This window comes from Choloepus didactylus, chromosome 13 (genome assembly GCF_015220235.1).
Source record: "Choloepus didactylus isolate mChoDid1 chromosome 13, mChoDid1.pri, whole genome shotgun sequence".
NCBI lineage: Eukaryota > Metazoa > Chordata > Mammalia > Pilosa > Megalonychidae > Choloepus > Choloepus didactylus.
The window spans coordinates 33502340-33516788 of record NC_051319.1 but is presented as its reverse complement, the minus strand read 5'-3'; the positions used below and the strand labels follow the sequence as shown (position 1 = coordinate 33516788).

At 39.3% G+C, this 14449-nt stretch overlaps 1 protein-coding gene across 2 annotated transcripts in view; it reads left to right on the top strand.

The window, feature by feature from the left end:
• The first annotated feature begins 15 nt into the window (after positions 1-15).
• Positions 16-14449, top strand: part of TTC37 (tetratricopeptide repeat domain 37) — a 91296-nt gene continuing 76862 nt past the window's right edge. For both annotated transcript variants that reach the window (XM_037801290.1, XM_037801289.1), the window contains exon 1: positions 16-120. The gene's annotated coding sequence lies outside the window, so the exon portion shown is untranslated. The remainder of the gene's footprint in view (positions 121-14449) is intronic.

Here is a 14449-nt window from a genome sequence, read left to right as displayed (position 1 = left end):
TTCTATATTTTCAAGTTTCCTCATGAGACTGCTAGGTTGAAGAAGGCCTGTGAAGGAATGATAAGCATCTATTCCACTGTACAGTATCCATTAGAAGTTCTTGTTTGCATTTAATTGAATAGGTAATTTCTTCTTTATTATATTGTATCCTAGGGTGTGTGTGTGTCAAGAGTGATGTTGCTGTCAATTAATCAAAAAATTTTTTAGTGTCCACCATTGTTTTAGTGTTTCTGGCCATAAAAGAAATCACAATAGGTAGTCTTTATCCACATGAAAAAGTTAATAAATATAGGTAAGTACAAGGGATACAGAGGAATTATAAGTTACTGAGTTAATTATTGATCAATGAAGTCTTTTTAAAGTGGTAATTGAAGTGAGTAGTGAATTTTCCATAGAAATTAGATAAACAAGAGGGGTGAAAGGTACTCCAAAGGGTATGTGTACAGGTGTGGAGCTAGGTAGCCAACGTGCATATTTTAGGAAGAGCGAAACAAGTTTATTTGCAAAGGAATAACTAAGATTTTTTTTTTTTTTAATTTTTATTTTGAAATAATTTCAAACATATAGAATAGTTGCAAATACAATACAGACCCCATACAGAGAACTCCAACACTCCCCCACCCCCAGATATCCGTATCTACCAATTTTACATTTTGCTACCTTTGCAGTACCTTTCTTTCTCTTTCCTTCCTTCCTTCCTCTCTCCCTCCCTCCCTCCCTCCCTCCGCCCCATCTCTTTCTTCAACTGTATCTGTTAACTTTCTATCAGTTATCTATCTACCCATTTATCATTTTCTGAGCATTTGAGGGGCAGGTTTGCATGTATCTTACTCCTTGAACTCATAACACTTCCATGTATATTTCCTACGAACAAGGATATTCACCTATGTCATTAACTTAACTGAAGTTAATTCAAGAAAATTAATATGGATATAAAGCTTAAATTCTATATTCCAGTTTTTCCTTATGCCCCCTTTGAGCTTTTCTCCTCAATTCTTTGATCCACTCCAGTATCATATATTGCATTGATTGTCGTTAACTCTTAATTAACTCTATTTTTTTTAAATTAACTATATCAAAAAAAATTTTTTTTAAGTTATATAATAAAAAAACATTTCAAACAAACCATAACAAGGGAGTAAAAAAAAACACAACTAACCTAAAATAACTACTTTACTTCCAATATGTTCCTACTCTACCCCAAGAAAATAACCTAATATAGCAACATTTCTGTGAACTTGTTCCTGCCATACCCATCAGAAGTTAACAAACCATAGTCATTCCTGGGCATTCCCAGAACGTTAAATTTACCCACAATAGCTTGTCTGTTCTTATTGGGTTATCGTTTCCCCCTTCATTAATTGCTCTCTATCACTAGTTCCCCTACATTCTACATTATAAACCATTTATTTTAGGAGTTGTTGTTTAACCTCCAGGTGTTTGTGAATTGCTAAGTCTCTGATAGTTATTCACTTCTAATTGTATTCCATTGTGGTCAGAGAATGTGCTTTGAATAATTTCAGTTTTTTTTAAATTTATTGAAACTTGTTTTATGTGCCAGCGTATGGTCTATTCTGGAGAAAGTTCCGTGATCACTAGAGAAGAATGTGTATCCTGGTGATTTGGGATGTAATTTTCTATATATGTCTGTTAAATCAAATTCATTATCAGATTGTTTAGGTTTTCAGTTTCCTTATTGGCCTTCTGTCTGGTTGATCTATGTATAGGAGAGAGTGAAGTGTTGAAGTCTCCCACAGATATTGTGGAAACATCCATTGCTTCCTTTAGTTTGGCAGTGTTTGTCTCATGTATTTTGTGGCAACATGATTGGGTACATAAACATTTATGATTATTATTTCTTCTTGTTGAATTGCCCCTTTTATTAATATGTAGTGGCTTTCTTTGTCTCTCATAACGTCCTTGCATTTGAAGTCTATTTTATCTGATATTAATATTGCTACTCCTGCCTTCTTTTGGCTGTAGCTTGCATGAAATTTTTTTTCCATCCTTCCATTTTCAATTTCTTTGTGTCCCTTTGTCTAAGATGAGTCTCTGGTATGCAACATATTGATATTTTTTGATCCATTCTGCCAATCTATATCTTTTAATTGGGGAGTTTAATCCATTTACATTCAGTGTTACTACTGTGAAGGCATTTCTTGAATCAGCCATCCTATCCTTTGGTTTATGTTTGTCAGATATATTTTTTCCCTCTCTCTCTTATTGTCCTTCAATGAACCAATATTGAATCTCTTTAGTACTGAACCTTTCTCCATCTCTCTCTCTCCTTTCTTTGTTTCTCTGTTGGTAGGGCTCCCTTTAGTATCTGAAGTAGGGCAAGTCTTTTATTAGCAAAATCTCTCAGCATTTGCTTGTCTGTGAAAAATTTAAGCTCTCCTGCAAATTTGAAGGAGAGCTTTGCTGGATGAAGTATTCTTGGTTGGACATTTTTCTCTCTCAGAATTTTAAATATGTCATGCCATTGCCTTCTCGCCTCGGTGGTGGCCACTGAGTAGTCACAACTAGTCTTATGTTGCTTCCTTTGTATGTGGTGAATTGCTTTTCTCTTGCTGCTTTCAGAACTTGCTCCTTCTCCTTATTATTTGACAGTCTGATCAGAATATGTCTTGGAGTGGGTTTATTTGGATTTATTCTATTTGGAGTTTGCTGGCCATTTATGCTTTGTGTATTTATATTGTGTAGAAGGTTTGGGAAGTTTTCCCCAACAATTTCCTTGAATATCTTTCTTGGCCTTTACCCTTCTCTTCCCCTTCTGGGACATCAATGAGTCTTATATTTGGACATTTTATTTTATCTATCATATTCCGGAGGTCCATTTCGATTTTTTTTATTTTTTTCTCCATTCTTTCTTTGTTCTTTCATTTTCCATTCTTTTGTCCTCGAGGGTGCTGATTCATTGTTCAGCTTCCTCTAATCTTGTACTATGAGTATCCAGACTGTTTTTAATTTGGTCAACAGTTTCTTTTATTTCCATAAGATCATCTATTTTTTTTACTCTTGGAATTTCCTCTTTATGCTCTTCTAGGGTCTTCTTCATGTCCTTTATATTCTGTGCCATGCTCTTCTTCATGTCTTTTATATCCTGTGCCATGCTCTTATTTTTTTGTCTTTAGTTCTTTGATTAATTGCTCCAAGTACTGTGTCTCCTCTGATCTTTTGATTTGGGTCTTTGGGTTTGGGTTATCCATATCGTCTGCTTTTATCATATGCTTTAAAATTTTCTGTTGTTTTTGACCTCTTGGCATTTGCTTTACTTGATAGGGTTCTTTTAGGATATGTAGGATTATTCAAGGAGTAATTCTCTAATTTGTCAGATCTACAGCTGGTGGAGTACACGTTCTCTAACTAACCAGCAGATGGCACCTGTGAGTCAACTATTCCCCTCAAGTCAGTTCTCCCCAACTTTGTCTTTGTGGTGTGTGGGAGTCTGATTCTTGTGGGGTCCAATTGGTGCACTAAGTTTGGGTGTGTTGTTGGTGCTGTCCACCCTGAATGTGGGATGTGTGTCTGAGCAGTTAGGGAGGGTGGGCAGCTTTAACAATCAAACCTCCCAGGTGTTCCTGGAGATTTAAGGCTGTTGCAAGAGTGTAAACCTTCATTTCAGTCTCGCCACAGATTGTCTCTGCTGGTAACCCATAAGTCCTTGGTATTGGCATATGGACCCTGGGATTTCCGACTGGGTCCCTCTTCCAAGCCGTGCCCTTCTGGGGCCTCTGCTGAGGGAAGGTTGTGCTATGTCACAAGTGCACACCATCCCTCAAGGGAAGTTCTGGGCTGCTGGGCCGTGTAGAGGCATTCCCAGCCTACTGTAAGGATGGCTGTATGGGGTGTGTTAATTTCCCCCTTTTCGCACAGCTCTGCCTTCTCAGCTCCAGGACAATTAGCTGTGGATGTGTGAAATGCTATTGTCCACGCCTGATATTGTGGCATGTGTGCGTGTTGCTGGAAACACTTCCCGTCCCACTGGGTTTTTTAGCGCAGCTCTGGGCTGTGGCTCTGGTGCTGGGCAGGAGCATTCCCAGCCCACTGGGAAGATTGCTGCAAGGAGTGTGGTTATTTTCCACTTTTGGCTTACCTCTGCCTGCCTTGCTTTGAGACAGTTAGCGGCGGGTGCGCGAAAGGCTGTTGTCAATGCCAGATATTGAGGCATTCGCACAGCCCATTCCTGCCACGTTTCACTGTGCGGTTCTTGCTGCCGTATCTGCAGCTGCTTTTGGGTTTTTAAAAAAAGAACCAGTACTCCTCCAAGCACCAACCCACAGTTTCCCCACAGCGTAGCGTGGCTGCCGGATATTCAACAGGCTTACTCACTCGTTTCAGAATGCAGACTCCCGGTTTCACCAAGTGCACAGTCCCTGTGGATTTAGCAGACCTTGTCCAGCTGGTGCATCGCTGGAACTGGTGTTCTGGGTCACTTTCTGGCTTTTATCTAGTATTTTACATGGAAGTGCTTTTTTGCCCTGTCTCTTCTAGCTGCCATCTTAGGTTCTCTAGAGAATGAAACTTTTAGAGTCTCAGTTAGGTACCCAGGTATGTGTTGATTTGGGCTTGGCATACTGTGGCCATTTGTAATATCTCACTGGAGCTTGCATAAGAGTAACCTCCAGGATAGCCTCTCAACTCTATTTGAATCTCTTAGCCACTGAAACCTTATTTGTTACCTTTCTTTCTTCCTTTTGGTCAAAGGCACTCTCAGTCCCTTGATGCTAGGGCCAGACTCATTCCTGGGAGTTGTGTCCCATGTTGCCAGGGGAATTCGCTCCCCTGGGAGTCATGTCCCACATAGAGGGGATGTTTAGGTTGTTTTAAAAATAATTTGAATCACTCCTACCTCTGTTCTGTTCATCAGAGGTGAACAAAGGTCATAGAAGTTGTCACTGAAATAGAAATAACAGTTCTGGCACCAGTGTGGTAGCAATTTAAAATTACTACAGTTTCACTAGTCCATGTAATTTTTCCTACTTTACTGATAAATGAATAGTATACACATGGGGGTGATTTGTTTGTGAATGACCATGCCATGTGTTAGCGTAGAAAAGTGGTTGAGACAACTGCTAGAGGTAACTGTTGGTAGGGACATGGGTTGGGGATCATTGCACTTAACTATCTCAGCTCTCCCACTTTAATTTTCCCTTGCAAGTCTGACTTTTATACTTTTTTTGTTTTCTTGGTTTCTTGTATCAAAAGTAAAAATTGCTGCTACCTTCAGTCCTGGAATTTTTTGGTGAGAAGTTAGCGAAGATACACTTGTAAGAGCACATTTCACTAGCATAGGGAAAGAAGACATAAAAAGTATTGTAGGCAAGATGGCGGACTGGTGAGCTGTATGTTTTAGTTACTCCTCCAGGAAAGTAGGTAGAAAGCCAGGAACTGCATGGACTGGACACCACAGAGCAATCTGACTTTGGGCATACTTCATACAACACTCATGAAAACGTGGAACTGCTGAGATCAGCGAAATCTGTAGTTTTTGCGGCCAGGGGACCCGCGCCCCACCCTGCCTGGCTCAGTCCCGTGGGAGGAGGGGCTGTCAGCTCCAGGAAGGAGAAGGGAGAACTGCAGTGGCAGCCCTTATCAGAAACTCATTCTACTGATCCAGACTCCAACCATAGATAGACTGAGACCAGATACCAGAGAATCTGAGAGCAGCCAGCCCAGCAGAGAGGAAACAGGCATAGAAAAAAACACACACGAAAACACTCCAAAATAAAAGCGGAGGATTTTTTTGGAGTTCTGGTGAACATAGAAAGGGGAAGGGCAGAGCTCAGGCCCTAAGGCGCATATGCAAATCCCGAAGAAAAGCTGATCTCTCTGCCCTGTGGACCTTTTCTTAATGGCCCTAATTGCTTTGTCTCTTAGCATTTCAATAACCCTTTAGATCTCTGAGGAGGGCCATTTTTTTTTTTTTTTAAACCTTTTTTCTTTTTCTAAAACAATTACTCTAAGAAGCTCAATACAGAAAGCTTCAAAGACTTGCAATCTGGGCAGGTCAAGACAAGAGCAGAACTAAGAGAGCTCTGAGACAAAAGGCAATAATCCAGTGGCTGAGAAAATTCACTGAACACCACAACTTCCCAAGAAAAGGGGGGTGTCCGCTCACAGCCATCATCCTGGTGGACAGGAAACACTCCTGCCCATCGCCAGCCCCATAGCCCAGAGCTGCCCCACACAACCCAGTGTGACGGAAGCACTTCAAATAACAGGCACACACCACAAAACTGGGCGTGGACATTAGCCTTCCCTGCAACCTCAGCTGATTGTCCCAGAGTTGGGAAGGTGGAGCAGTGTGAATTAACAAAGCCCCATTCAGCCATCATTTCAGCAGACTGGGAGCCTCCCTACACAGCCCAGCAGCCCAGAACCGCCCTGGGGGGGTACTCACCTGTGACATAGCACAGTCATCCCTCAACAGAGGACCAGGGGGTGCACAGCCTGGAAGTGGGGCCCACTCACAAGTCTCAGGAGCCATACACCAATACCAAGGACTTGTGGGTCAGTGGCAGAGACAAACTGTGGCAGGACTGAACTGAAGGATTAGATTATTGCAGCAGCTTTAAAACTCCAGGATCACCAGGGAGATTTGATTGTTAGAGCCACCCCTCCTCCCTGACTGCCCAGAAACTTGCCCCATATACAGGGCGGGCAAAACCAACTACACACGCAAGCTTGGTACACCAATTGGACCCCACAAGACTCACTCCCCCACTCACCACAAAGGCTAAGCAGGGGAGAACTGGCTTCTGAAGAACAGGTGGCTCGTGGACGCCACCTGCTGGTTAGTTAGAGAAGGTGTACTCCACGAAGCTGTAGATCTGATAAATTAGAGATAAGGACTTCAATTGGTCTACAAATCCTAAAAGAACCCTATCAAGTTCAGCAAATGCCAAGAGGCCAAAAACAACAGAAAATTATAAAGCATATGAAAAAACCAGATGATATGGACAACCGAAGCCCAAATCAAAGATCAGAAGAGACACAGCACCTAGAGCAGCTACTCAAAGAACTAAAGATGAACAATGAGACCATAGTACGGGATACAAAGGGTATCAAGAAGGCCCTAGAAGAGCATAAAGAAGACATTGCAAGACTAAATAAAAAAATAGATGATCTTATTGAAATTAAAGAAAGTGTTGACCAAATTAAAAAGATTCTGGATACTCATAGTACAAGACTAGAGGAAGTTGAACAACGAATCAGTGACCTGGAAGATGACAGAATGGAAAATGAAAGCATAAAGGAAAGAATGGGGAAAAAATTGAAAAAATCGAAACAGACCTCAGGGATATGATAGATAACATAAAACGTCCGAATATAAGACTCATTGGTGTTCCAGAAGGGGAAGAAAAGGGTAAAGGTCTAGGAAGAGTATTCAAAGAAATTGTTGGGGGAAACTTCCCAAATCTTCTTAGCAACATAAATACACAAATCATAAATGCTCAGCGAACTCCAAATAGAATAAATCCAAATAAACCCACTCCGAGACATACTCAGATCACACTGTCAAACATGGAAGAGAAGGAGCAAGTTCTGAAAGCAGCAAGAGAAAAGCAATTCACCACATACAAAGGAAACAGCGTAAGACTAAGTAGCGACTACTCAGCAGCCACCATGGAGGCGAGAAGGCAGTGGCACGATATATTTAAAATTCTGAGTGAGAAAAATTTCCAGCCAAGAATAATTTATCCAGCAAAGCTCTCCTTCAAATTTGAGGGAGAGCTTAAATTTTTCGCAGACAAACAAATGCTGAGAGAATTTGCTAACAAGAGACCTGCCCTACTGGAGATACTAAAGGGAGCCCTAAAGACAGAGAAACAAAGAAAGGACAGAGAGACTTGGAGAAAGTCTCAGTACTAAAGAGATTCAGTATGGGTACAATTAAGGGTATTAATAGAGAGAGGGAAAAAATATGACAAACATAAACCAAAGGATAAGATGGCTGATTCAAGAAATGCCTTCACGGTTATAACGTTGAATGTAAATGGATTAAACTCCCCAATTAAAAGATACAGATTTACAGAATGGATCAAAAAAAATGAACCATCAATATGTTGCATACAAGAGACTCATCTTAGACACAGGGACACAAGAAAGAAATTTCCACAAAGATGGAAAAAAATATTCATGCAAGCTACACCCAAAAGAAAGCAGGTGTAGCAATATTAATCTCAGATAAAATAGACTTTAAATGCAGGGATGTTTTGAGAGACAAAGAAGGCCACTACATACTAATAAAAGGGGCAATTCAACAAGAAGAAATAACAATCGTAAATGTGTATGCACACCAATCAAGGTGCCACAAATACATGAGAGAAACACTGCAAAACTAAAGGAAGCAGCTGATGTTTTCCACATAATTGTGGGAGACTCAACACATCACTCTCATCCTATAGATAGATCAACCAGACAGAAGACCAATCAGGAAATTGAAAACCTAAACAATCTGATAAATGAATTAGATTTAACAGACATATACAGGACATTACATCCCAAATCACCAGGATACACATACTTTTCTAGTGCTCACGGAACTTTCTCCAGAATAGATCATATGCTGGGACATAAAACAAGCCTCAACAAATTTAAAAAGGTTGAAATTATTCAAAGCACATTCTCTGACCACAATGGAATACAATTAGAAGTCAATAACCATCAGAGACTTAAAAATTCACAAATACCTGGAGGTTAAACAATGCACTCCTAAACAATCAGTGGGTTAAAGAAGAAATAGCAAGAGAAATTGCTAAATATATAGAGACGAATGAAAATGAGAACACAACATACCAAAACCTATGGGATGCAGCAAAAGCAGTGCTAAGGGGGAAATTTATAGCACTAAACGCATATATTAAAAAGGAAGAAAGAGCCAAAATAAAGAACTAATGGATCAACTGAAGAAGCTAGAAAATGAACAGCAAACCAATCCTAAACCAAGTAGAAGAAAAGAAATAACAAGGATTAAAGCAGAAATAAATGACATAGAGAACAAAAAAACAATAGAGAGGATAAATATCACCAAAAGTTGGTTCTTTGAGAAGATCAACAAGATTGAGAAGCCCCTAGCTAGACTGACAAAATCAAAAAGAGAGAAGACCCATATAAACAAAATAATGAATGAAAAAGGTGACATAACTGCAGATCCTGAAGAAATTAAAAAATTATAAGACGATACTATGAACAACTGTATGGCAACAAACTGGATAATGTAGAGGAAATGGACAATTTCCTGGAAACATATGAACAACCTAGACTGACCAGAGAAGAAATAGAAGACCTCAACCAACCCATCACAAGCAAAGAGATCCAATCAGTCATCAAAAATCTTCCCACAAATAAATGCCCAGGGCCAGATGGCTTCACAGGGGAATTCTACCAAACTTTCCAGAAAGAACTGACACCAATCTTACTGAAACTCTTTCAAAACATTGAAGAAAATGGAACACTACCTAACTCATTTATGAAGCTAACATCAGTCTAATACGAAAACCAGGCAAAGATGCTACAAAAAGGAAAACTACCGGCCAATCTCCCTAATAAATATAGATGCAAAAATCCTCAACAAAATACTTGCAAATGGAATCCACAGGCACATTAAAAAATCATACACCATGACCAAGTGGGGTTCATTCCAGGCATGCAAGGATGGTTCAACATAAGAAAATCAATCAATGTATTACAACACATTAACAAGTCGAAAGGGAAAAATCAAATGATCATCTCAATAGATGCTGAAAAAGCATTTGACAAAATCCAACATCTGTTTTGATAAAAACACTTTAAAAGGTAGGGAATTGAAGGAAACTTCCTCAATATGATAAAGAGCATATATGAAAAACCCACAGCCAGCATAGTACTCAATGGTGAGAGACTGAAAGCCTTCCCTCTAATATCAGGAGCAAGACAAGGATGCCCGCTGTCACCAGTGTTATTCAACATTGTGCTGGAAGTGCTAGCCAGGGCAATCCGGCAAGACAAAGAAATAAAAGGTATCCAAATTGGAAAAGAAGAAGTAAAACTGTCATTGTTTGCAGATGATATGATCTTATATCTGGAAAATCCTGAGAAATCGACGATACATCTACTAGAGCTAATAAACAAATTTAGCAAAGTAGCGGGATACAAGATTAATGCACATAAGTCAGTAATGTTTCTATATGCTAGAAATGAACAAACTGAAGAGACACTCAAGAAAAAGATACCATTTTCAATAGCAACTAAAAAAATCAAGTACCTAGGAATAAACTTAACCAAAGATGTAAAAGACCTATACAAAGAAAACTACACAACTCTACTAAAAGAAATAGAAGGGGATCTTAAAAGATGGAAAAATATTCCATGTTCATGGATAAGAAGGCTAAATGTCACTAAGATGTCAATTCTACCCAAACTCATCTACAGATTCAATGCAATCCCAATCAAATTCCAACAACCTACTTTGCAGACTTGGAAAAGCTAGTTATCAAATTTATTTGGAAAGGGAAGATGCCTCGAATTGCTAAAGACACTCTAAAAAGAAAAACGAAGTGGGAGGACTTACACTCCCTGACTTTGAAGCTTATTATAAAGCCACGGTTGTCAAAACAGCATGGTACTGGCACAAAGATAGACATATAGATCAATGGAATCGAATTGAGAATTCAGAGATAGACCCTCAGATCTATGGCCGACTGATCTTTGATAAGGCCCCCAAAGTCACTGAACTGAGTCATAATGGTCTTTTCAACAAATGGGGCTGGGAGAGTTGGATATCCATATCCAAAAGAAGGAAAGAGGACCCCTACCTCACACCCTACACAAAAATTAACTCAAAATGGACGAAAGATCTCAATATAAAAGAAAGTACCATAAAACTCCTAGAAGATAATGTAGGAAAACATCTTCAAGACCTCGTATTAGGCGGCCACTTCCTAGACTTTACACCCAAAGCACAAGCAACAAAAGAGAAAATAGATAAATGGGAACTCCTCAAGCTTAGAAGTTTCTGCACCTCAAAGGAATTTCTCAAAAAGGTAAAGAGGCAGCCAACTCAATGGGAAAAAATTTTTGGAAACCATGTATCTGACAAAAGACTGATATCTTGCATATATAAAGAAATCCTACAACTCAATGACAGTAGTACAGACAGCCCAATTATAAAATGGGCAAAAGATATGAAAAGACAGTTCTCTGAAGAGGAAATACAAATGGCCAAGAAACACATGAAAAAATGTTCAGCTTCACTAGCTATTAGAGACATGCAAATTAAGACCACAATGAGATACCATCTAATACCGATTAGAAAGGCTGCCATTAAACAAACAGGAAACTACAAATGCTGGAGGGGATGTGGAGAAATTGGAACTCTTATTCATTGTTGGTGGGACTGTATAATGGTTCAGCCACTCTGGAAGTCAGTCTGGCAGTTCCTTAGAAAACTAGATATAGAGTTACCGTTCGATCCAGCCATTGCACTTCTTGGTATATACCTGGAAGATCGGAAAGCAGTGACACGAACAGATGTCTGTACACCAATGTTCATAGCAGCATTATTCACAATTGCCAAGAGATGGAAACAACCCAAATGTCCTTCAACAGATGAGTGGATAAATAAAATGTGGTATATACACACAATGGAATACTACACGGCAGTAAGAAGGAAGGCTCTCGTAAAACATATGACAACATGGATGAACCTTGAAGACATAATGCTGAGCGAAATAAGCCAGGCACAAAAAGAGAAATATTGTATGCTACCAGTAATGTGAACTTTGAAAAATGTAAAACAAATGGTTTATAATGTAGAATGTAGGGGAACTAGCAATAGAGAGCAATTAAGGAAGGGGGAACAGTAATCTAAGAAGAACAGATAAGGTATTTAACGTTCTGGGGATGCCCAGGAATGACTATGGTCTGTTAATTTCTGATGGATATAGTAGGAACAAGTTCACAGAAATGTTGCTATATTAGGTAACTTTCTTGGGGTAAAGTAGGAACAGGTTGGAAGTAAAGAAGTTATCTTAGGTTAGGTGTCTTTTTCTTACTCCCTTGTTATGGTCCCTTTGAAATGTTCTTTTATTGTATGTTTTTTTTTTTTTTTAATTTTTTTTCATACAGTTGATTTAAAAAAGAAAGGATAGTTAAAAAAAAAAAAAAGAAAAACAAGGAAAAAAATATGTAGTGCCCCCGTGAGGAGCCTGTGGAGAATGCAGGGGTATTGGTCTACCCCACCTCGATGGTTGCTAACATGTCCAGAGACATAGGGGACTGGTGGTTTGATGGGTTGAGCCCTCTACCATAGGTTTTTTCCCTTGGGAAGATGGTTGCTGCAAAGGAGAGGCTAGGCCTCCCTATAATTGTGCCTAAGAGCCTCCTCCCGAATGCCTCTTTGTTGCTCAGATGTGGCCCTCTCTCTCTAGCTAAGCCATCTTGAAAGGTGAAATCACTGCCCTCCCCCCTACGTGGGATCAGACACCCAGGGGAGTGTATCTCCCTGGCAACGTGGAATATGACTCCCGGGGAGGAATGTAGACCTGGCATCGTGGGACGGAGAACATCTTCTTGACCAAAAGGGGGATGTGAAAGGAAATGAAATAAGCTTCAGTGGTAGAGAGATTCCAAAAGGAGCCGAGAGGTCACTCTGGTGGGCACTCTTACGCACACTTTAGACAACCCTTTTTAGGTTCTAAAGAATTGTGGTAGCTGGTGGTGGATACCTGAAACTATCAAACTACAACCCAGAATCCATGAATCTCGAAGACAGTTGTATAAAAATGTAGCTTATGAGGGGTGACAATGAGATTGGGAAAGCCATAAGAACCACACTCCACTTTGTCTAGTTTATGGATGAATGAGTAGAAAAATAGGGGAAGGAAACAAACAAACAAACAGACAAAGGTACCCAGTGTTCTTTTTTACTTCAATTGCTCTTTTTCACTTTAATTATTATTCTTGTTATTTTTGTGTGTGTGCTAATGAAGGTGTCAGGGATTGATTTAGGTGATGAATGTACAACTATGTAATGGTACTGTGAACAATCGAATGTACGATTTGTTTTGTATGACTGCATGGTATGTGAATATATCTCAATAAAATGAAAATTAAAAAAAAAAAAAAAAAAAAAAAAAAAAAATGCAAGCAGACGCCAGCCATGTGCCTTCCCACCTAACAGAGGTTTTCCAGATGCCAATGGCCTTTCTCCAGTGAAGGTACCCTTTGTACCTTCTTAAGGACACCTTATGGCCTTAAGACTGTAACTGTGTAACCAAAGAAACCCCCTTTTATAAAAGCCAAAAAAAAAAAAAAAGTATTGTAACAAGTCAGTTTATGGAGAATAAAGTCTTAAACTAACGTAATGTTTAGGATAAATTGTATTTCTAGACTGGATAGACAAAGTAAGACTAGGAGTGAATGAACTAGAGTAATGGTAGTGATGATTGAAAGTAACAGATGAACATAAAAAAAAGGAGAGAGAAATCAGTTTCTTATAAAGGTAAACGGAGATAGAAATCAATTTTAAATTTAAAAGTTGACACACTATGTAATGATGGTTTGTATGGAAATTAAGTTGCTGAGAGGAGGCATTAATACATATTCAAAAAGATAATGCCCATCAGCTGTTTGCAAATAAGAGATCAATACTAGGTTTGGAAATCATTTGCATGTAGGTGAAAGAGAAGTGCAGTGGAAGACTTCAGGGAAGGACTTAAGGGCAAAAGGCTGAGAAGTGTACCTTGGGCAGTGCTGGTTGACTTTAAGGGAAGGGAAGAAGAAGAAGAAGGAAGAAAATAGGGGACAAAGAAGTGGAGAGGTCAGAGAGAAAGGTGGAGAAGTTTGATGGCAAGCAACACGGAAGGCAAGGAAAGAGTATTTCAGGAAGGAGATTATTATGGTCCACCTTGACAAATTGAGCAGAATTGTCAGATTAGGAGGCCTTTGTTAAGACTGTCTTTTATTATTTTTTTTAATTGATGTAATATTTGGAAAACTTAAAATTGACCATTTTAAAGTGAATAATTCAGTGACATTCAGTACATTAACAATGTTGTACAGCCACCACCTCTACAAAGCATTTTCATCTCTTCAGAAGGAAACCCCATACCCATTAAGGAATTGCTCCCTGTTCTCTCCTCCTCTCCCCCCCCCGCCCACCGACTCTGACAACCACTGATCTGCATTCTGTGTCTATGGATTTACCTTTCTGGATATTTCATATACATGAATAATAGAATAGGTGACCTTTTGTGTCTGGTTTCTTTCACTTAGCCTAATGTTTTTGAAGTTCATCCACACTGTAGCATGTGTCAGTACTTCATTTCCTTTTTATGGCTGAATCATATTCCATTGTATGGATATACCGCATCTCTTTATCCATTGATGGACATTTGGGCTGTATTTCACCTACTTGGTATTGTGAATAGTGCTGCTATGAACACGTATATATGTATACTTGTTT